The following is a 24,276-nucleotide window of genomic DNA, read 5'->3' on the forward strand; positions in this document are numbered from 1 at the left end:
AATTATTGTTAAACACATCTATTCTTTTACCAGAAAACAGGCTTTCTGACTTCAGAAGCCTTCTAGACAAATACTAAAAGAGCAAAAAATCCAGTTGGTGAAAAAAACAAAAACACATATACCCTACCAAACCTCGAGTAGAGGCCATTCAGGGTGATAATACAAAACAATTTAAAATTAAACAAATAAAAGCTGTCAACTGGTAATCACAGCTACTCATAAAAAAATGAAGTGGCAATACACAGTAGGTGACTCTTGAGTGTAAATTAAATCCACTAAATTTAGTGTTATATTTCCAAATCTGATATGCAAATTATAGATCTGGGCCAGCCAATCAAAAAGTTCCCATGGTGTGGAATAGCGCTGCTCCCCTCTTCTAGTTATTCACACTGGTGTTAGGTTGCATATTAGCACACCATCTAATTCAGTTGTTTCAGAAAAAAAAGTAAACAAATAAACTGGATTTATTTGTTGGAGCTTCACCAATCTGTTTTTCCACCAAATAAATTGGCTTTCTGACTTCAGAAAAACCTTCCATTTATTTTTAAGAACTATTTTAATTTCACAAACAAATACAAAGAATCACAAAATAGGAAACTTATAAATAAATATACCCAAAACAATATATATGAAACCATCTCTTTAGGTTATAGTGCTCTAATAATGGACAGGGCCAGGCTACCTGCTCCCTTGACTGGAACCTCAATGCCTTTGAACACCCCCATGTTCCTCAACCTCCTGTTTTTATTCCGTCAGCACCTCTGAACTCAGTTCCATGAAGGACTATAGAATACTGGCTTAGCCAGGTGCGAATGTCCTCCATCTTTGCAAACTCTGAGAACAAAACAACATGCACAGTTGAATGTGGATCTTCCCATGGGCCTGAACTATCACTCTTTTTGACTCAAACAACTCCACACATTGTTCAAAGCGAGGGGAGGTAGCAGTAACAACTTCAAACATTTTCTCCACATTCTACAGATCTCTAGAAATAGAGGAGGTCAGGCTGCAAAAGTGGGGGAATGGAAAAAATCTCCTCTCCAGAATGTGGAAATATTTTCCTGGATTGAGTCCTTTTCTCTGCAAGTCACTCCTCCCCACCTTGTGCAGTGTAGTGATTGTCACGTTCTCTTAACACACCGAAGGGTTTCAGTTCGAAAGCAGGAGGAAACAAGCGATCTCTTTTATCAAAAGTTTAGCTCTCCCGACAGTGCTTAACGGGGCTCTTTTCTACACTGAGAAATTTTTATTTGGAAAACATAAGGGAAGAGAAAAGTTTCCCTTATTGGGAGTTTAACCCAGGCCACCTGGGTGAAAATCCAGAATCCTAACCACTAGACCATACAGGAGCACACAGCCTCACAAACAATGTGTAATTTCTGTCTTTATAGCGCACTTGTTACATAGCTAGCTGGCACTCAGAGTACTGCAAGATCTATTTACTGAGAATTAGTTGAAGTATAACGTCAGGACTATAACCCCAGCTTTCAGGGGGACTGCAACCTTAACACAGAGCCTTAGACCACTCAGAAAAGGTTTGTTGGCTTACAAGTAATTACATGTGTGAAATCTATGTCTCTCAGGCCTGTGAGACTACATCACAGAAGTGCAAACTTGGAGGATGGGCTAAGTAGATAGGGCAACAATTGCGACACGCGCCAAGCCTCTTATGTCCACTGTACATGCAGACTTTGAAAGGGGTCTCAGATTTTATGGGTACTCAATTCTATACGACACTGGCAAGACGGAGTAAAGGAGCAGACCCTTTAAGAGACAAAAACAACACATTGTTACAGCCAATGTTAATTAAAAGGGCAGCACAGCATTGGAACTTCTGTCACGGATGTTATAAGGGCATGCCGTGGAATGGCCAGGAGAGCAAAATAGGCCATATGTGTAGTGGCAAAACGGGTGTCAGCCCATTTAGGAGGTCAGATGATGTCGGGTAGAAACTTAAGCCCTCAGGCAGCGGAGGAGATGGCCTGGTGCTAGGCAGGTCTGAAGACATATGAACCCTCAATACTGAATGAGGAGGAAAGGGTGACCCGGAAATATATAGCCCCAGACAAAGACAAACCAGAAGGACAAGCAAAGCACAGGGAAACTAGGACAGAACAGAATGGGAGCGCCTTCTAGCCGTAGAGGGTGTGACAACTATTAGTTTTGAGTGATTGAAATCCATTTTCAATGGTGTTTTTCCTGCTCATAACATTACCAGTGAGAAAGAGGATTGTGAAACCCCCATTGCTTAAACAGCGAGTGCGTTGGTGGTTATAGTAAGAAGTTTCCATAAAATTAAGCATTATATTTTTGTAATACGTTTAGTGCCTATAAAAACTATTCACCCCCCTTGGCCTTTTCACATTTTATTGTGTTACAGTATGGAACCATGATGTATTTAACTGAGAATTGTTGCCACTCATCAACACAAAGTGCTCTATAATATCAAAGTGAAAAAATTCCAGACATTTTACTAAGTCATCAAAATAAAAAACACTAACCCTAACACTCAATATCCAGTTTATAAGGTGAAAAATTATGCTTGAAGCACAGCAAAGTCCTAAAACCAGCATTTGAAAAGCACCTCAGAAACATAAAATGTCCATTTCTCAAAAGTAAAATCTTTAGCTTTGAAAGATTGTTATCCATGTTTTCATTTTTTCTTTTTTTACATAACATGCTTTCGAGAAATAAACTGCCTATTACAATGAAGGCAGCATTAGCAAATGTGCATCTAGCTTTGTTAAATAAAATCAGGACGTTTACCTGTCTCAAATTGATCACTCTTTGCAGGCACACTACGGAAACCCGCGGATGTGAGCTGGGAGAATTGACTCTTACAAAGAGTGTTGACCTAAGAGAAAAGGACTCCTCCTCTCAGTAATACATTTCCACATGTTGAAGAGTCGATTTTCCAGATCACTGCCAGTTATCTGCCAAGTCACAGTGAAACTGTTACAGTGAAAAGATTAATAATATTTATTTTATTGGAATACATGTGTAATGTCTCATTCTTACAAGCAATTTTTAAGGAAACACTAGTGTAAATTATAGTGTAAATAGACAGGAGCTATTATAATGTTAAATACTAGTTGTGATAGGTGAAGCTGCATCCAAGTGCTTGGTATGAATAGGTTATCTACGGAGTCTTTGACTTATCTACTCAGATGAGGAGCTAGATCAGTCCTTTTTTTCTCAATTTGAGTCACCATCAAGATATAACATGGTCAAAGATGAACAGGAAACTTAATTAATGAGAACACCTGTATCACCCAAAATTGAATTCATAACCCTGAGATTAAGAGTTCCATGCTCTACTGACTGAGCCAATCAGGGACTGGTTAAAGTGCCAATCTAGTCCCTGCTGACGTCAATTTGAAAAGGTATACTTGCTGGCTTTTAATCCTGTTTGGACCGGAGTCTAGTGAAGCACATTGTGTTCTTCATTGATTACTTAAAGCAGAGCAAATGTCAGTGTAGCGGCGAGGCTTATTAATAAGAAAGAATTAAGTGTTCTGAGCTTTCCCAAATGGTCCCATCTCTGTTCATATCTGTGGTGAAGCCACAGAGAAACTATTCATGCAGGCTGATTTAAGGTTTCCTTTGATAAGGGAGAGCTCCCAAAGGGGGATGCACTTAGCTAAGCCTGGCTATCATCATCATCCATTGGCGCCTATCTGTCTAGGGAGTGCCAGATGGACATCTGGACTGCATTCCTAAGTGTCAGGAGTAAGTGACTCATATCTCACCTTGATCAACCAATCAGGGACTGGTAGGGCCGAGTAACCCACGTGGGACTCTGATGCCCATGGAACTTTCAGCCAATCAACGAGCTGACGTTCCTCCAGGTAAAAACAGGCAACACAGAGAGCCCGAGAGATTCAGAAGGGAGGATTCAGTAAGATTCAGGAGAATTCTATAGACTTTTCTAAAGGGAATTCAAAGGAGAATTCCAGGGCAGGACGGCCCAGGAGCAGAAGGCTCCCAAAGGCAGAACATTCTCGCAGCGCGCTTCCTGACTATCCTGAGACTCAGCTCGGACAACCACGGAACGGCCAGTGTGTCCGAGTGCCAGAACTTTCCTTTGTTCTAAGAGTTTAGAGCGGAGGTTGCCAGAGAGTAACCAGAGGATCCACCCGAGGCTAGCACCAGCAGCAGGCCTCGTGAACAGGTCAGAACTGTGGACAGCTGAATCACTATTCAGAACTAGCGCTTCATCAGGAACGAACCGGTCCTCTTCCTGACTTGCTGGGACCCACAGTCATCTTTTCTCCTGTGCGCAAACTTTGCTAGTTAAAGCCAACATTAACTTGCCGGTCAGTGAGCATCAGCAGCGCACTGAATCCCCAGAGATTGGATGAGTATTCCACTTCAATGCATTACAGCTCGAGAATTCAATTGCTATCCCAACCAGTTGATATCAATTTAATTCCTAAGAGTTATGTACTTGTTTTGAGTATCTAATGTAGAAGTTATAACCAAGTTCATTTATGAAACGGTCTAAATGAATGATATACTGAACGTATGTCCTCTTGATAGATGTAACTCTTTGTAACTGATTGAATATACAGTGCCTTGCGAAAGTATTCGGCCCCCTTGAACTTTTCAACCTTTTGCCACATTTCAGGCTTCAAACATAAAGATATAAATTTTTTATTTTATGTGAAGAATCACCAACAAGTGGGACACAATTGTGAAGTGGAACGAAATCTATTGGATTTTTGAAACTTTTTTAACTAATAAAAAAATGAAAAGTGGGGCGTGCAAAATTATTCGGCCCCCTTGCGTTACTACTTTGTAGAGCCACCTTTTGCTGCGATTACAGCTGCAAGTCGCTTGGGGTATGTCTCTATCAGTTTTGCACATCGAGAGACTGAAATTCTTGCCCATTCTTCCTTGCAAAACAGCTCGAGCTCAGTGAGGTTGGATGGAGAGCGTTTGTGAACAGCAGTTTTCAGCTCTTTCCACAGATTCTCGATTGGATTCAGGTCTGGACTTTGACTTGGCCATTCAAACACCTGGATACGTTTATTTGTGAACCATTCCTTTGTAGATTTTGCTGTATGTTTGGGATCATTGTCTTGTTGGAAGATAAATCTCCCTCCCAGTTTCAGGTCTTTTGCAGACTCCAACAGGTTTTCATCCAGAATGGTCCTGTATTTGGCTGCATCCATCTTCCCCTCAATTTTAACCATCTTCCCTGTCCCTGCTGAAGAAAAGCAGGCCCAAACCATGATGCTGCCACCACCATGTTTGACAGTGGGGATGGTGTGTTGAGGGTGATGAGCTGTGTTGCTTTTACGCCAAACATATCGTTTTGCATTGTGGCCAAAAAGTTCGATTTTGGTTTCATCTGACCAGAGCACCTTCTTCCACATGTTTGGGGTGTCTCCCAGGTGGCTTGTGGCAAACTTTAGACGAGACTTTTTATGGATATCTTTGAGAAATGGCTTTCTTCTTGCCACTCTTCCATAAAGGCCAGATTTGTGCAGTGTAAGACTGATTGTTGTCCTATGGACAGACTCTCCCACCTCAGCTGTAGTTCTCTGCAGTTCATCCAGAGTGATCATGGGCCTCTTGGCTGCATCTCTGATCAGTCTTCTCCTTGTCTGAGCTGAAAGTTTAGAGGGATGGCCAGGTCTTGGTAGATTTGCAGTGGTCTGATACTCCTTCCATTTCAAGATGATCGCTTGCACAGTGCTCCTTGGGATGTTTGAAGCTTGGGAAATCTTTTTGTATCCAAATCCGGCTTTAAACTTCTCCACAACAGTATTACGGACCTGCCTGGTGTGTTCCTTGGTCTTCATGATGCTCTCTGCGCTTTCAACAGAACCTTGAGACTATCACAGAGCAGGTGCATTTATACAGAGACTTGATTACACACAGGTGGATTCTATTTATCACCATCAGTCATTTAGGACAACATTGGATCATTCAGAGATCCTCGCTGAACTTCTGGAGTGAGTTTGCTGCACTGAAAGTAAAGGGGCCGAATAAATTTGCACGCCCCACTTTTCATTTTTTTATTAGTTAAAAAAGTTTCAAAAATCCAATAGATTTCGTTCCACTTCACAATTGTGTCCCAATTGTTGGTGATTCTTCACATAAAATAAAAAATTTATATCTTTATGTTTGAAGCCTGAAATGTGGCAAAAGGTTGAAAAGTTCAAGGGGGCCGAATACTTTCGCAAGGCACTGTATATCTTTTGTATTCTGATAACCCTCTCGATAAGATCTGTTAGGTTTATATGCATATTCTATGTATTAATAAATGTATCCTCGTGTATTAGTACCTGTGTGTGTGCGTTGTTTGAGTTATGTCGCATGGTTGGATTCTAAAGCCATCAAAAGAATCAACTTTGTGATTTACTGCTACAATTAATAATTGTCTCAGTAAATGCCCAAACCCTACAGAACTGGTGCCTTCAGAGAGCTACATTACATTTAATTTGGCTATGGCAACATTACATCCCCATGACCAAATGAAGGCTAACCTTGATAATCAGCCTAAATAATGCAGACTACAGCAAAACGACTGACTTTGAAAAGGGAATGAATATCCGGAAGGAGTAGTGTAACCAGCTTGAAATGCTTCTCCGGACCTCTAACTAAAAGAAACCGGGAACCAACAGTGGCATCGACTCCTTTCGAACTGGGATCCTATCGCAGCTCGTGGTGTTGTAACTCTTCCGTATCCAATATTGGACCAAGCACATCAGGGGAGAGCGCAAACACAGTCCCCCACTACCAGAAATTATGCAATCGAGATTCCCACATTTGGGGAATTCGCAGGGGTCAGCACAGCCGGAGTGCAATGGCCGAGCCTCGCCCTGGGTGAACCGATTTCGATTTTTATGAACTTTATTTTCTTTTCACAAAAAAAATACAGGACATCACAAATTAGAAAGCTTTACATTAATATACATACTTAAAACAGTATATATGATCACATCTCATTACATTTTGACACGGTACCAGTTACGTAGCAACAATTTCTTTTTTTCTGGTGCAAATCACATTCTTTACTTAAACATGATAATGTTTTTCACAGTTTCTTGAGATATTGACCTATGCTCTCTATTTCCCACAGATTTTCTGCTTCCTCCCTCCCTTCTCTCCACAGATCTCTGAGGTAATAGTTCTCTCGGGTGATGAACAGGGCCAGGCTACCTGCTGCCTTGACTGGGACCTCGATGCCTTTGAACAGCCCCATGTTCCTCACTCTCCACAGGGCGTCTTTCCCACTGTTCACCACGGCCCAGATCCTGTCAAACACGTCAGGAGGAAGTTTGACAGGAGAGATGCCGTATATGACGAAAGCAGCGGTCAGGGTAAATTGGGGTGAGAGAGATTGCAACCTATCTTCAAACTGTGCCCAGAAGGCCTTAGCAAAAAAGCAGGACAACAGGAGATGGGTCACAGTCTCCTCCTCCCCGCAGCCCACCCTAACGCAGTGAGGGCTGGGGCTGAGGCCCCTATGGTACAAAAAAGTTCGCACCGGTAAGCACTGGTGGACGACACTCCAGGCTAAATCTCTGTGAATGTTGCACAGAAAATTAGAGGATGTGTGTTTCCACACCTTCCTTGTTTGGGCTGCTGTTAAAAAGCCCACAGGGGTCTGCCTATTCTTCTGCGCTGCAACGAAATATTCCAGTTTTTGGACGCTGACATCTCGGAGGGGAATATGGCCATTTGGGTGAGATCTTAGAAATTTTTTAACTGTCCCATAAATTGCAGGGCATGTGTCAGAGAGTGGGACATCCAGCTTGGGTCTGACACCCCACACTCTGAACACCTCCCTACCTACCCAGAGCCTGGAAAAATAAGTCCAGGTATGCGCTTCAGGTGCTGTTGCAAAGCCTCTCAGCACAGAGGCCAGGAAAATGCACAGCAGCTTCATAGCAATATCTGGGACAGACTTCCCCCCTGAGAGTAGCAGCCTGTACATTGTTTCTCTTCTGAGTCTTTCCTGCTTCCCACCCCATAGAAATTGAAACAGCAATCTCCTCAGCACCGCCGCAACACGGTGTGGGATTGGGAAGGTAGAAGCCAGAAAATTCAAGACAGGCAAGAGCTGGGCTTTGATGACCAGCACCTTCCCTGTCATGGTGAGGTCTCGGTCCTTCCATTGCATCAGTTTTTTGTTTAAGATTGGCAATTTGTTCTGCCAATTTACTGTTCCCATCTCTTCTCCAAAATACACCCCCAGGACCTTAATTCTCTTCTCTTGCATCCTGAGATCATGTCCTTCTTTTGGCTCCCTCCAGTTCTGATAAAAAATCTCATTCTTAGATTTGTTAATTTTTGCAGAGGAAGCCAAAAAGAACCGATCACAGCACTGCAGGGCTCTGCTAATTGAGGCTAAGGGCTCCATAGCCAAAACGAATAAAAAGGGGGATAATGGGCAGCCCTGCCTCACCCCTGAACAGACTTCAAAGGGGCGTGATCTATTGCCATTAACCATGACTCTGCTGTTGCTACGTGTGTACAGCAGGTTAATCCACTTTCTCATGATGGAGCCAAACTTCATGTGCTCCAGTACCGATGTTAAGTACTGCCGGTTTAGGCGGTCAAGGGCCTTTTCTAGGTCTACACCTAAAATGCACAGAGGGAGGGAGCGGTCCTCCGAGTACAGACAGACATCCCTCAACAAGGCCAGGTTGTTGCTCATCAGGCGTCCTGCTAACCCACAAGTCTGTTCTTTCCCTACCAGTGAGGCCACTACATTTTGTAGGCGCAGGAAAAGGGCTTTGGACAGGATCTTAGTGTCCACGCCTAACAGGCTGAGGGGTCTCCAGTTCTTTATGTCATTCTTTGCTCCTTTCTTAAACAAAAGAGAGATAGTGCCTTCTCTTGAGGAGTCAGGCAGCGATTCTGTCTTATAGCTTTCCTCGAATAGGAGCAGTAGCGGATCCTGAAGCAGATCCCAAAAGGTGCAATAAAATTCTTTAGGGAGCCCGTCAGCACCCGGAGTTTTCCCCTTCTGTAAGCTCTCCATAGCCTGTCTCAGCTCTTCTACTGTCAAATCCCTCTCAAGTACTTCCCTATCTTCTTCACTCAAAACGTTTTCTAGCTTTGAGGTAAAAAAATGAATTTCTTCATCCTTTACCTCTGTAGAGCTGTACAGTCTTGAGTAGAAGGCCTCGATGCAGGAGAGGATAGCACTCGGCTCTGTTCTCTCTCTTCCCTCCTCATCAACTACACTTTCCATGACAGACTTGGAGCCTACCACTTTCCTGAAAAAGAACCGAGTACACTTCTCATTTTCTTCCAATAACTGCACTCAGCTTCTTAACAGCACTCCTCGACTACTTTCTTCCGCTATGCTCCGGATGTCCTTTTTTAAATGGGTGATATCCTCGAGCACATCGAAGCCACTGTGCAGCATCGTGTAGACACGCTGCAGCTGCCTCTGTTTCCTGGCTAGCACTCCTCTCCGTCTGGCAGCAGCCTTCCTTCCCTCAGCCATGAAAAAGGCCTTTGTCCTCACCTTCATCTCCTCCCACCACTCTCCTACTGACCCGTACAGACACTGCAAGGACAGCCACTGTGATAGTTTCTCCTTGTAGCGGGATACTACCCCCTCGTTTTCTAGCAGCTTTGTGTTGAGTTTCCAGAGGCCTGGGCCAAAGACCTCCCCCGCAGAGAACCGAAACTGCCGAGGCCACACCCCCAGCCGCACCGGTGCCACAAGATGGCCGCCAGGAAGATGGACAAAATGGCCGACCGGAGGAAGGGCCCTGGATAACTCCCAGCAAGAAGGGAAAGTGAAAGCGGGAGAAGAGAGGCAGGGCGGATCCACCTTCACAAGGACAGAATAAAAAAGAGTGGTAAGGGAGAACCGTTTCCTCGTCCTAGAGGAAACGGAGCTTTCTTCCCTCGGGGCCCAGGAACAACTGGAGGAGGCGCCCCAGGAAATGGAAACCCTTCCCCACCGAGGCCCAAAGACGACAAGGAACAACCCAGAAAACGGAACCCCCCTCCCCCGAGTCCCACGGACAACAGGAGGAGGCAGCCCAGGAAGAGGTAACCCCCTCCCCCGAGGCCCAGGGACAACAGGAAGAGGCAGCACAGGAAGTCGGAACCCCCTCCCCCAAGGCCCAGGAACAACTGGAGGTCCCCGAAACGCCTGGAGAAAGGGAAGAAAGGAGCCTTCCTGAAGCGGTGGCGGAGAGTATCCTTGAGGAAGAGGATACTTTGTCAGGCTGTGGCTCTCCGTCCCGATGATGCACTTGGTCCAGTGGTCAAACACTGGGCTCAAGACAGAGAGGCAACCGGAGTTCTACATCCGCGCTGTCAAGTGGAGCAGGAGGTACAAGGCCACGAGACAGCCAGAGCTCTGCACCAACCACAGAGCCCTGTACAAAGAGGTGAGGGGGCATTTGGTCGCTGACGAAAGGCTGCAAGGACACAGCCCAAAGAACTTGACAACCAACTGAAGGACCTCAACTGGATGGCTGTACACAAGAGACTGGCTACCAGAGAGGTCCTCTACAGACACTTGATCTCCAGGAATCCGCATTGCCCCTGGGACACGTGTTTCGTCGAGGAGACTCAGGAGCACGTGTTCTGGAGCTGCCTCTTCGCCAAGGTGGTGTGGGGCAGAATGGACAACATTATGCAACTCCTGGGAACGGATGCGGTGCTCAGTTACCATTACATTCTGCTGGGGGCTGGCACCCACCGGACTGGACAAGGGGACACGGGACCTGCGGGGGCTGCTGCTGTCCCTCACAAAACAAGGACTGTGGAAGGCGAGGAACACTCTCATCTGGCACAACATAAAGTGGGGGGCGAGGAAGCTGGAGGAGAGGATCCTGGCGGACCTCAGGAAGAGGATGAAGCACGACATCGCCAAATGGGGTTTCCCCATGGCGAGGGAGCGCTGGAAAGGACTTTGGGCCCTATACAGGGATTAAAGGACAATAGCAAGTGGTAGGTTTGGAGGGACTCTCTTAATTGCGCAAATCCGCCCCCACTCTCAAAGATTGATAACGGACAATCAATCTCCGTTCCGCCGTTGTTTTTTATTACATGGAGTGTTAATATGTGTGAGATGTTCCTTTTGAGATGTTTTTATTGCAGAATAAAGTATATTTTGTAGAACAAAAAAAATCTTATGACAAGGTTTACAAGTTATCTGTTGAACTACGTTCTCATAGGTGTGGTCAAATTCCAGATCATTTGTTTACGTTTTTGTTTCTGGAGCAACTGTTAGATGAAATGTGCTAATATGTAACCTAACTCCAGTGTGAATAACTAGAAGAGGGGAGCAGCTCCATTCCAGACCAAGGGAGCTTTGAGATTGGCTGGGCCAGATCTCTCATTTGCATATCTGATTTGGAAATATAACACTAAACCCCTTCTTGCATGGATTTAACTTGCACCCAAGAGTCCCCTACTGTGTATTGCTACTTATTTTTTATTATAAGTGGTGATTACCAGTTGACAGGTTTTATTTGTTGAATTATAAATGGTTTTGTATTATCATCCTGAATGGCCTGTACTCAAGGTTTGGTAGGGTATGTGTTTTCATTTCATTTACCAAATTGAATTTTTGCTCTTTTAGTATTTGTCTAGAAGGCTTTCTGAAGTCAGGAAGCCCATTTATTTGGTGAAAAAAGGATTCTGTATTAATATTAATATTTCTCATACAACATAAATAGGGTCTTTTATGAATAAAAAGATCTTGCACTTGGAAATCTTGATAAAGCTGTGTGCTTCCATACACTCAAGCAGTTTTGATTCCTGTTATTTGACCTTAGGTGTGGGAACGGGTCTTTTTTGCCATTTGATTTCCAATTGATCAGCACAGTATAGAAAATAGACCCATAAAGCAACCTCAGCAGTGACAAATGTCACTGGGTCACTTGGGTTTATACGTCGGGGTCCGGTAGTGAAGCTCCGCTCCTTTTTAGCCTCCGAAGCCGTACAGGGTGCAGCCCTGGCGCTTCAGCGTGTACACCACGTCCATGGCGGTGACGGTCTTCCTCTTGGCGTGCTTGGCGTGCTCGGTGTAGGTGACGTTCTCCAGGAACACCTTCAGCACCCCCCGGGTCTCCTCTTAGTTCAGCCTGGAGATCCGCTTCACTCCCCCACGGCGAGCCAGGCGGCGGATGGCGGGTTTGGTGATTCCCTGGATGTTGTCACGGAGAACCTTATGGTGACGCTTAGCGCCTCCTTTCCCAAGTCCCTTTCCGCCTTTGCCTCTTCCAGACATCTTCTAGTTATCAGCTGTGAACACGACACACACTGCTCATCTTTGATGTATAATAGACATCTTTCTTTGATTTCTATTATACATCAAAGAAAGATTTTTATAGGTGTAGAAACTAGTAAATAAAGCCAATGATTTGTTTTAGAAATGTATTATTAAAATATACAATTATTCACACCTTAACAATATGTAGTTCAAATTATACATTATATATAATATTGTATTCAAATGTCTAATCATTATAAAAAACACAACCAGTAAACTTCAGTTACAAATTCTAGTAACATGGCAATATATATATATATATTAATGACAAACACAAACTAATTACATGAACACGCTAATATTTAACTCAAAACCACATTTCGATTCAAATATAAATTTTTAAAATTTAAAACTTCTTTATTTCCACGAAAATATTATTAATGTAGCACAAACGCTACTTTCTAATTGTAGCGGCGAGGCTTAATAATAAGGCAGAATTAAGTGTTTCTGAGCTTTCCCAAATTAGGCCTCATTTCTCTGTTCATCTCTAGGGTGCAGCCACAGAGAAACCATTCATGCAAGGTGATTTAAGGTCCAAGGACAGCTCCCAAAGGGGGATGCACTTAGCTAAGCCTGGCTATCATGATCAATGGTCATCCATTGGTGCCTATCTGTCTAGGGAGTGCGAGTTGGACATCTGGATTGCATTCCTAAGTGTCAGGACTAAGTGACTCATATCTCACCTTGATCAACCAATCAGGGACTGGTAGGGCCGAGTAACCCACGTGGGACTCTGATGCCCATGGAACTTTCAGCCAATCAATGAGCTGAAGTTCCTCCAGGTAAAAACAGGCAACACAGAGAGCCTGAGAGATTCAGATTCAGATTCAGATTCAGATTCAACAAGATTCTGTGAGAATTCCAGGGCAGGACGGCCCAGGAGCAGAAGGCTCCCAAGGGCAGGACATTCTCGCAGCGCGCCTCCTGACCATCCTGAGACTCAGCCCGGACAACCACGGAACGGCCAGTGTGTCCGAGTGCCAGAACTTTCCTTTGTTCTAAGAGTCTAGAGTGGAGGTTGCCAGAGGGTAACCAGCAGCAGGCCTCGTGAACAGGTCGGAACTGTGGACAGCTGAATCACTATTCAGAACTAGCTCTTCATCATAACGAACTGGTCCTCTTCCTGACTTGCTGGGACCCACAGTCATCTTTTCTCCTGTGCACAAACTTTGCTAGTTAAAGCCAACAGTGAGCATCAGCAGCGCACCGTCGCAAGCCGCACAGCACAGCCTGGCACGGAGCCAGAGAGCGCGGATTGGACAGCAACAGCCTGCAACTGTTTCTTTGTGCCCGCAGGAGATCTGAATCCCCAAAGATTGGATGAGTATTCAACTTCAATGCATTACAGCTCGAGAATTCAATTGTTATCCCAACCAGTTGATATCAATTTAATTCCTAAGAGTTATGTACTTGTTTGAGTATCTAATGTAGAAGTTGTAACCAAGTTCACTTTACGAAACGGTCTTAATGAATGATATACTGAACGTATGTCCTCTTGATGTTTAACTCTTTGTAACTGATTGAATATATATCTTTTGTATTCTGATAACCCTCTCGATAAGATCTGTTAGGTTTATATGCATATTCTATGTATTAATAAATGTATCCTCGTGTATTAGTACCTGTGTGTGCGCGTTGTTTGAGTTATGTCGCATGGTTGGATTCTAAAGCCATCAAAAGAATCAACTTTGTGATTTACTGCTACAATTAATAATTGTCTCAGTAAATGCCCAAACCCTACAGAACTGGTGCCTTCAGAGAGCCACTATGATTACATATTTGGCGTCCCTGAACCGGTTTTCTCTACATTTATTTGGCGTCCCTGGCACGGGCGTGGCAAGACTGAAATGAGTCAACCAAGCGGAATAATTCAATATAAAACGCCGCGGGTTTCATACACGACAATACAGTGTGCTGAAAGCCGAAAGAAAAAAGTTACCCTTGCTCTTTAAGCAGTGCTTGATTGTTTTGTGATCTTTTGCGATCTACCAGGTTGATTGCATACTTGATCTTGTGGTTTTCTGTGGTAAAACTGTGATTTCGTACTTAAAAGTAATACTCTTTAAGTTTAACGATGGTTGGTAAAAGGTCTGAATTCGAGTCGCTATTAAGCACTCTCTCTAGCAGCGACAGGTCTGACCACGATCTCTTCCACATCTCCGTCAGCGGAGAAGCTAGGAGAATAGATCTCCATTCTCTGAGAGAGCTAGCGAAGGACATAGAGAGATTTGACCCCGCAGTGTCAGAGAATAATATCGAGAGTTATATTCAGGACCTCAGGTATAACCTGCAGTACCTGCCAAACGCCACAGAACAGGAGAAAGTGTTTCTTGTCAGGAAAACTACCAGCAGAGCTGTACATGAGTGGATGGCTAGGCAGATGAAGAAAGTCTGTAATGACTTTGAGCAGCTTTGTCAAGCACTTATCGTTTATTGACCCGACTGCTGCGATAGCCGCCGCTCTTAACATTAAGCACGAGAGAGCAGAGTCCCCTCGCGAATATTACGAGAGACTTAGACGAACTTATTTTGCAGGGCGAAATGATGAGGGTTGCGAAGAGAACATACATTTCAAGGGTTTATTCATTGCGAATCTCCACCCGTCAGTCAGAAAGATGATCTTAATGCATATAGATGCACAGACCATGAAAATGACTGATATTAAGAGATTCGTGCAGAAAGCCTGGGAGTATGATGTCCAAAGTCGCTCTGAGCAAAAAGCTGCTAAAGCGACTGTGTTCGCCGTCAGAGCCAGCAGGGTTAATTCCCCCCTGCTCGAAGGAGCACAGGCTCCTGAGCTGGCTAAGCCCCGTTCCAAAGCACTCACACAGGACCGCACCCAGCGTCCTAAGTGCCATGAGAACACCGGGGGAGGGAAAGGGCTAGAAAAGGCTGAACAAAAGGATTCAGTAGCCGCCCGCCTGGCCAGGCTTGAACAAGCTTTATTAGGACAGGGACAACCGCTCCCCAAGGCTGCCGGAAGCGTGAATGAGCTGATACTCTCCACTGGAGGAGGCGGAGACCCGCCCCCTCTCCCTCCCTCAGTCTATCTGATTGAGCGGAATGGTTCCTGCCTGGATAAGGTCAGCCACTCCCAAGTGAGTGCTGACTCCACCCCTGAAGTCACAGAGCAGGCAGTAAAACGCAGAGGAAAAGCAAGAAGCTTTTACCTCAAGGCTGCCATGGGAGATGTCTTACCCAGTGAGACACTGATTGACACTGAGGTTGAAAGGTGTTTGATGTCACACGGCAAGCTCAAACGGGTAGAAAAAGAAAAGGGCATGCGACTCAGAGAGGAACCTTTGGTGGATCACCAGAAAGGCAAAGTGTGGAAAAAGGTCAAGGCTCCTAAGCCTTCTGTACAGAAGGAAAGGGGGGCCAAGAGGCAGACTGTGCTCACACAGTGCCCACCGAACACAGAAGCCTATGTGAAGATTCCTTCCGTTCCCTCTGGACAAGAAATAAAAATATTTCCTTGTTCCCCAGATATACAGGGAAGTCGTGTCCCGGCTGAGGTCACAACAGCCTCCCTGCCACAGGAGCGGTGCTCCGAGCAGCCGCCTGATCCACCAGGTAAAGCACACCCCTTCTACATCCCTAAAGAGGAGCAGATCTCCCCACATGGCGATGAGAAGGAGCTTTCCCTGTGCACCCTGGCACCCAAGAGGGTTCAGGAACACCACCCCGCAGTGGTGGAAGGGATCCAGATGGCAGGAGACCAGGTTGGTGATGTAGCCCTCACCCTTGGCCCTGAGAGGTCCTCTATTAGTGAGGATCTGCTTGAGCAGCTGTCGCAGGGCCACCGCCAGGTGCCCCTAGTGCAACATTCACAGGTTAGACAGGAGGTCCAGCTGGACGCTGAGACTACTGCGCTGTGGACACACCTGATCCCAGATGCCGATTCCCTCTGCTGTGACCCAGGGAACCTGCAGTCAGGTAATATTATTTCTCACAACTACCAGGTAGTGAGTGAGACTGACCTGATTGTTCCTGCCTCAACGGCAGGGTTGCCAACACACCCAGTCCCCAGGAAGGGACAGGGAATGAAAGCCGAGCCGGTTTTCTTACAGCCACCAGCTCAGTTTGTCAGTCTGAGTCTGACCAACAGTGGTTCAGCCAGACTGGAGCTGGATGGTCAAGCCACCCGCCTGCCAGTGCAGGACATCGCAAAGAGGGGTGTCAGAATCCCCGCCTGCACTGACATGGGCCTGGTGAGTGATAGTGAGTTCAAAGACAGTGAACTAGCTATCCCAGTGCTGGGGCAGCTCCCTGAACCCCTAGCGAGGGAAGGGGGGAGCGAGCAGGTGTCCTACACCCACGCCCAGCGAACGATTGTAAACATGCCAATAGAGGGATTCCTCAATCAGGAAGTGTGCAGGGTGGACCTGAACAGTGAGAATGGGGTAACAATCCCAGATCACTCAGGTGCTCCAGATGACCACTCAGCCGAGGGTCAGGCATGCTCCACCGCTGCACCGCCCCCTGCAGGGTTCCTAGAGCACAGGCATGAACAAATCGAAAAAGCAGATGCCCTGGAAAAGGAGGAGCAGCATCAGCCGCTGCGTCAGATCTCCCCAGATTTCCAGGAGGTTGGTGCCCAAGATGCCACATGGCATACTGAGAAAGACACCATGTACATGCTGCGCCAGCTTAGAAAGGCAACAGTCACTCAGAAGGAGATGACTGGGATCAGCCACCAGAAAAGACTTTTGGGAGGACTGATTGCTGCCGCCACTGTTGCACGTTTGCTTTTTCTGGTAGGTTTGTGTGCTACTGGCACTCTCACCCTGACTGCCCCAAGAAGGCAGGTGTCAGAGATGCCAGAGGGTAGTGACAGACTGTATCAACAGCAGCAAAAGTTGGAAAGCTTAGGGGAAACCCTACAGGCAACTTCCTATGCAACAGGGTTAAACCTTATTCCCCAAACAGTGGACATGATTGTTGGTGTTATACAGTGGGTTTATGCTTGTGTGCAACAGGCCAGAATGTTGACACAAGACCTGTTAAGGGAGTTTAGTGCCACTGTAGCCAGTCTAACCACGGCACAAATCCCAACCCACTTGATTCCACTCTTCTCAGTAGAGGAGTATGTGACATTAACCCCATCGCTCATAGCTCACCCAGAAGGCAATCCAAGATTGAATTCGGTTCCAAATCTTGAGATGGGTATGGCTACCAAAGCTATCCATTGGCTGTGTCTAAACGATTCACCAATGAAGGGTGTAAAGCTACTAATGGGCAGAGGGAGGTTAATGAACCCCATGAAGAGCAGGTGGGAAGTAATTGGCTGGTAAGCACACCACATTTAACTGACACTATGACTTGTGACGGGCATGATACAGCTACCACAATGCAGCTACCTAACCAATAGTTTTCCTGTAAGTTCCCAAGGAGGCCATAGTACAGCTTGGTGACTTAACACTGTACTGTCTAGAACCAGACAATATAAGACCAAACTTGAGGTCTAAGATGCCTTCAGGTGCCACACTATTCAATTGGATAGAAATCCAAGAAACAGTAAGCCCTGAAGAGGTACAGGTAGTTAGTTTGCTTTAATGGAACAAACCTCCAAACCACCCTAGCAGATACCCAACACAGGTGTTGTGGTTTATCGGGGGGCTGGGAACAGGAACTGTTGTTATTGTAACACTACTGCCGGGTAGCTGGATCATGACTGACAGTGTACTCTGAATGATGTACTCTCACATCAAGATGTACTCTGGGTAGCATGAATGAGTCAAAGGTAGCATGTCAAAAGAAAGGAAGTGACTTCTCCCCAAATATCTACCACAGAGGTATCAGATATTGACAGTGAACTTCCTGATGTGTAATTCCTAGACTGAGATAATGTCTCCTACCGTGTTTATACATACTCCAGATGTTATTCATCCTGTTTGTATCCAATGCTGGTTCTGGTATGAATTCTCGAGGAGTAATGTAGACATTTAAGATTAATGTTCTAATGACAAGGGACATCACTTAACTCTGTTTTGTTTTGAAGGCAACAACGCCTCAGGACCTCGTGACCTTCAAAAAGGGGGGATATGTAGCGGCGAGGCTTAATAATAAGGCAGAATTAAGTGTTTCTGAGCTTTCCCAAATTAGGCCTCATTTCTCTGTTCATCTCTAGGGTGCAGCCACAGAGAAACCATTCATGCAAGGTGATTTAAGGTCCAAGGACAGCTCCCAAAGGGGGATGCACTTAGCTAAGCCTGGCTATCATGATCAATGGTCATCCATTGGTGCCTATCTGTCTAGGGAGTGCGAGTTGGACATCTGGATTGCATTCCTAAGTGTCAGGACTAAGTGACTCATATCTCACCTTGATCAACCAATCAGGGACTGGTAGGGCCGAGTAACCCACGTGGGACTCTGATGCCCATGGAACTTTCAGCCAATCAATGAGCTGAAGTTCCTCCAGGTAAAAACAGGCAACACAGAGAGCCTGAGAGATTCAGATTCAGATTCAGATTCAGATTCAACAAGATTCTGTGAGAATTCCAGGGCAGGACGGCCCAGGAGCAGAAGGCTCCCAAGGGCAGGACATTCTCGCAGCGCGCCTCCTGACCATCCTGAGACTCAGCCCGGACAACCACGGAACGGCCAGTGTGTCCGAGTGCCAGAACTTTCCTTTGTTCTAAGAGTCTAGAGTGGAGGTTGCCAGAGGGTAACCAGCAGCAGGCCTCGTGAACAGGTCGGAACTGTGGACAGCTGAATCACTATTCAGAACTAGCTCTTCATCATAACGAACTGGTCCTCTTCCTGACTTGCTGGGACCCACAGTCATCTTTTCTCCTGTGCACAAACTTTGCTAGTTAAAGCCAACAGTGAGCATCAGCAGCGCACCGTCGCAAGCCGCACAGCACAGCCTGGCACGGAGCCAGAGAGCGCGGATTGGACAGCAACAGCCTGCAACTGTTTCTTTGTGCCCGCAGGAGATCTGAATCCCCAAAGATTGGATGAGTATTCAACTTCAATGCATTACAGCTCGAGAATTCAATTGTTATCCCAACCAGTTGATATCAATTTAATTCCTAAGAGTTATGTACTTGTTTGAGTATCTAATGTAGAAGTTGTAACCAAGTTCACTTTACGAAACGGTCTTAATGAATGATATACTGAACGTATGTCCTCTTGATGTTTAACTCTTTGTAACTGATTGAATATATATCTTTTGTATTCTGATAACCCTCTCGATAAGATCTGTTAGGTTTATATGCATATTCTATGTATTAATAAATGTATCCTCGTGTATTAGTACCTGTGTGTGCGCGTTGTTTGAGTTATGTCGCATGGTTGGATTCTAAAGCCATCAAAAGAATCAACTTTGTGATTTACTGCTACAATTAATAATTGTCTCAGTAAATGCCCAAACCCTACAGAACTGGTGCCTTCAGAGAGCCACTATGATTACATATTTGGCGTCCCTGAACCGGTTTTCTCTACATAATAAAGACAGAAAGAAACTGTTTGTTTTGTGTCTCATGGTGATCCTCCTCTCGAGACTAATGAAATGTTTAATATGATCCCTCGAGAAAAAAAAGGAATCAATTTCCGCCTGGAATGATTGATGCCCCATCAAACATTTTGTAATATCCCTGGAAGTTTATACAGTAGAATCCTGGTTCGTGGCTTAAATTCAAGGTAAATGAGACTAAGGAAACGAGTTGGAAACTTGATGTTGAAGTGGGATTTAAATCACCCATTTCACATTTTACTTCATTGGGCAGTATGTGCCAGAGAGCAATGCTACAGCATCCCTTCGATAGCTCAGTTGGTAGAGCGGAGGACTGTAGTGGAGTTAACAGGAAATCCTTATGTCGCTGGTTCGATTCCGGCTCGAAGGAAGGTGCTTTTCATGTAATTTAATAAAAGAGTTAAAAAAGCGAATCTGTTTTATTCAGACATTGATCAAAAGCTCAATAATCAACTAAGCAAAGGCTCCTGTTCCGAATTCAGCCCACGTCTGATTGTCTTGTTTTGGCCAAGATCTGTTCTTTGAATTAAGGGACTACACTGTCTGCTTTGTAATTCAAAAATACATACAGATGTCAAGTTTTTTGTAGATATAAAGGTGTTCTCTGTTTTCAAAGGATAGTTACTTAATTGGCATAATGATTTGGTATTGATTTTGTATCGTTGTATTATAAAGTTTGTGCTTTCTGTGTTTTTATCGTATTGTGAACTTATTTTTTAAACAAATGCTTACAAAGGCAAACACGGCACACATCTGTTTATACCAGCAGTGAATTGTACATTTTTATTAAGTACAAGCTACTGTGCACTTCTGGGAGTATAACAGGTTCGATATAAAGTGGCAAAAATATAAAAGGGTTAAATACCCCAGACTGCATGTAAAGCCCTCGTTGTGACTGTTTTAGATAAAATGGCGTACTAATCACGAAATGTTGCAGAAACACAATCTGATATTTTGATACAGGTAGGCCAGCGCTTCCAAAGCATGCAGGTGTAGAACAGGACTTAATGCATATTTATACAAAAATTCGTATTCTATATTCTGGTCGCTTGCAGATTAGAATGGCATATGTTTAGCAATAATATTATTTATGGTACCTGAAAGTTTCAGGTTGTTGCACAAAGCTAAGGTATGGGTATACGTGATCTGACAACTGGAATCAATTTCCTGTCGTTAAACTCTGTTTATTTTTAAGTTGAGGCCCAGGATCCAAATCTTCAGTTCTGATTTTTTAAAGTGATATCTTTCCTTCCTGTCGTGAAAGTCACACGATGTGAGCAATTGTTTTTTTTTACGTTGCGATCCAAAGAGCCTCAGACGCACAGTCTAACAGTAACCAAACCAGAATGGATTCTGCTGGGAGCCGGGCTGAGCTCATTCTCACTCCCTGTGCTGAAAACATAATTATTTCTTCCCCGAACATCGTCTACAGATCACTTGTGTGCTTTTAACCTTCTCGCAGCTACGGGCGAGACTGACGCTCATGATATGAAGGCACCCACTGGAACACATTCTCTAACTCTCACAATCGCGACAGACTTCGCTTTTTTTAAAAAAAAAAGTAGATATAGCCCTGAAAAAAGCATTAGCTTTATCAGTTTTTACATTAATCTATTTTGAATCAAAGTTTGATTTTTTTATTGCATTTTACATTATAATAATAATCATCATCATCATCATCACTTACACTTATATAGCGCTGTTCTGGATACTCCACTCAATGCGCTTTACAGGTAATGGGGACTCCCCTCCACCACCACCATTCTCCTGAATGATCACAAGACCTCGGTTTTACGTCTCAGCCGAAGGACGGCACCTGTTTACAGTTTAGTGTCCCCGTCATTGTACTGGGGTATTAGGACCCGCATGGACCGCAGTGTGTGCGCCCAGCGACAGAAACCAGATGTGTGTCGGGCTCGGCTGTGAGCAGGACAATGACGTCACGGGGACAAAGTAGAGGAAATCAAAACGGTTCTATAAAAGACCTGTGTCAGCTGTTGGTTTGCAGTCTGGACTCTAAATCCTCCGATCCGATTTTAAATCTCTCTAATACCTGAGCGGCTTCTTCCGAGTATTTATTCGTATACTTATTAGTAGTATGAAGGATGTGACAAATTTATGATTTCTTGGAACAAAATGGTTTTTATTTGCATTCGAAATGAAGCGGAATTTTAGCGCGACACACAAACCCTTTGTCTTTTTTAGATAGTGATTTTTAAACAGATATAAATGTAGAAAACGTGTTTTATTTTAGCACTACAATAGCAGGATCAGTGGCGTAATGAATAACGCGTCAGGACTTCCATCAGAAAATTATACTGTAGGTTGGACTGCCGTCTGGCTTGTTTCGTTTATACCACTTACATTCTTTTATATAAATGAACTCCACCTGAAAGCTATAGAACACACTTTAGGTAAGTTGTCTGCAGCCTCATGCGAATTTCGACAACTTACCCAAAACACTGTACTGTCTGGAGTTCAGCTCCAGCTCTGAACTCAATTGCAATGAAAAACCATGCGTAACAAAACTGGAGAACAGCTGAACTTGTGCTCAGTTCGGTGATGAGGGTTCAGAACTGTCCTTGTTGTAATTAGCACGAACTGCACAGGCTCTGAATCAGACCATGTCAATTAGTCTGATCAGTGTAAGACACGTTAATGTAGAATTATTAATAGGTTTATTAGTTAGTTAGTTCAGGTTTACCCACCTGAACTAATGTAGAATTATTACTTGGTCTGTCTCTTGTTTGTATATAAATGAATGTCTCTGACAACTTAATGTTAGTTTTACGATGTAGGTCAGGCGTTGACATATGCATGAGTGTACAAAATGACTCCTGATTCAACTCATGTTCTATAGGAGATTGGCGATTCCTCCTGTTTCTCGTACAACCATATCAGAACAGAAGCCCGTGTCACCCAGCTGTGATTCAAGATCGACTCGCATCTTTATCCCTTTTTTGTTCGTGATCATTATTTTCTTTAGTTATGATCAATATTGAACTTTTTCGAAATGAAATGACAATAATCAAACATGCAGGCAGACTTTTGAAAAGTATTCCGAATTGACAGGGTGCCCCTTTGGAACAGTCGTCAGAAAATGTGAGAAAATGAAAGTTATGTAAGCTCTCACACAAAGCATTGAAGATTGGAATCTGAGTGTAAAAAAGCTACCCGTCTCCCAATGATAGGCAGGGATACACACCATGACTCGAATAGACTCAGCGAACTTTAACACCTATGATATTACGAGTGCTTTGCACGTGTCGAATTTCAAGAAGGAACTACTACAACAGTTGTGGACATAATTCATTACCACCGGCAAAGTCCAATGCCGGCAACTTCTGAGAAAATAATGTTCACTCATGGAATTTAGTCTTTGAACGGCTGGTGGGAAAATTCATTTATACTCCTGTTGCACCCTCAGCTGAAACATGTTAAAATAACAACGCAGATTTGTTGGAGAACCTGACAAGAATTATTGGGTTAGTACTGTATGTATTCTTGTATATTTACTTTAATTTTAATATAAATGTAAACATGCATGCTTTATAAGCTATTGTAATTTTAAAATATGTTAGCTGAGGATGCGAGGGGGGCTATTATACCTTGTGAAACACGCAAGGAACCGTAAAAAAGGCTGATATTTGAATAAAATTGGCGATCACAAGAAAACCACAATTTATGTGGTATTATCATCAATATCCTTCAAAATCGACGTTCAAATGAAGGATTTGAAGAAACTATGAAAAAAGCAATAGTAGTAGGAGAGGATTTTGATGTTTGCTCTTCAAGTCAGTAGGTCGACGTAGAGTTGCGCCCCTACAAACAGCACAAAGGATGAAACCCACCTCCTTCGTTATTGCTATGTTTGTGCCGGTGAAAGTAGCGTTTGTGCTATTGAAAGCATCTCGGAAGATGAAGGTGCAGTCACTTCCACATTTCATGATATCATTAGATCCGACGACAAGAGCTGAAGCCCCCGGCATTTTCTAAGCCGGCTATGGAGGAAGGTAGCGTTTAGCAGTCTAAGGCGCTAGATTTAGGCTTCAGTCTCTCTGGGGGCGTGGGTTCAAATCCCACTGCTGCCAAATGTTAATGTTTTAAGACCTGCAATACGATCAGTAAAAGCGCTTTTTGTTAGGCTGCGGGAGGTGTTTAGAGATAGACTTTTTAAAAGACAGGCTTAACATCAAGGCAGAAAAAATATGTTGTTTTCTCAACAGAAATTCTCTTTGGCACGTTCAGCTTTATGTAGGGAACAACATCTGCTGAGATCACTTTTGAGGCAGTGCACATGATAGTGTACCGGCAAGTACATTTAATATTGGCTGTGGTGGTGAGCTGCTTTTGTCTGTGAAACTTTTAATTCTTCACACCGAATCATTGGCAGGAGTAAAGCTTATTAAATCTTTGAACATAGCGCTCCATCAGAAATACTTTGTTCGTGATCAAAAGAGATCAGAGGATTAACTTCATGAATTCACATAGCATACCTTACAGGAAAGATTTAAAAGGGGAATTGATTGTGCTTCCT

At 44.2% G+C, this 24,276-nt stretch overlaps 4 non-coding genes and 1 pseudogene across 4 annotated transcripts; 2 read left to right on the top strand and 3 right to left on the bottom strand.

The window, feature by feature from the left end:
• Positions 1 to 24,276, bottom strand: part of LOC138242338 (zinc finger protein 850-like) — a 1,462,105-nt pseudogene that overhangs the window by 1,012,581 nt on the left and 425,248 nt on the right.
• Positions 37 to 93, bottom strand: LOC138243872 (U7 small nuclear RNA). The gene has a single exon (XR_011192490.1). It is a non-coding gene; the product is annotated as a U7 small nuclear RNA (small nuclear RNA).
• On the bottom strand, positions 6,717 to 6,887 carry LOC138243561 (U1 spliceosomal RNA). The gene has a single exon (XR_011192216.1). It is a non-coding gene; the product is annotated as a U1 spliceosomal RNA (small nuclear RNA).
• LOC138243785 (U7 small nuclear RNA) lies at positions 11,552 to 11,607 on the top strand. The gene has a single exon (XR_011192403.1). It is a non-coding gene; the product is annotated as a U7 small nuclear RNA (small nuclear RNA).
• Positions 20,022 to 20,109, top strand: trnay-gua (transfer RNA tyrosine (anticodon GUA)). The gene is given in 2 exon segments: positions 20,022 to 20,058; positions 20,074 to 20,109. It is a non-coding gene; the product is annotated as a tRNA-Tyr (tRNA).

This window comes from Lepisosteus oculatus, chromosome 14 (assembly GCF_040954835.1).
Source record: "Lepisosteus oculatus isolate fLepOcu1 chromosome 14, fLepOcu1.hap2, whole genome shotgun sequence".
NCBI lineage: Eukaryota > Metazoa > Chordata > Actinopteri > Semionotiformes > Lepisosteidae > Lepisosteus > Lepisosteus oculatus.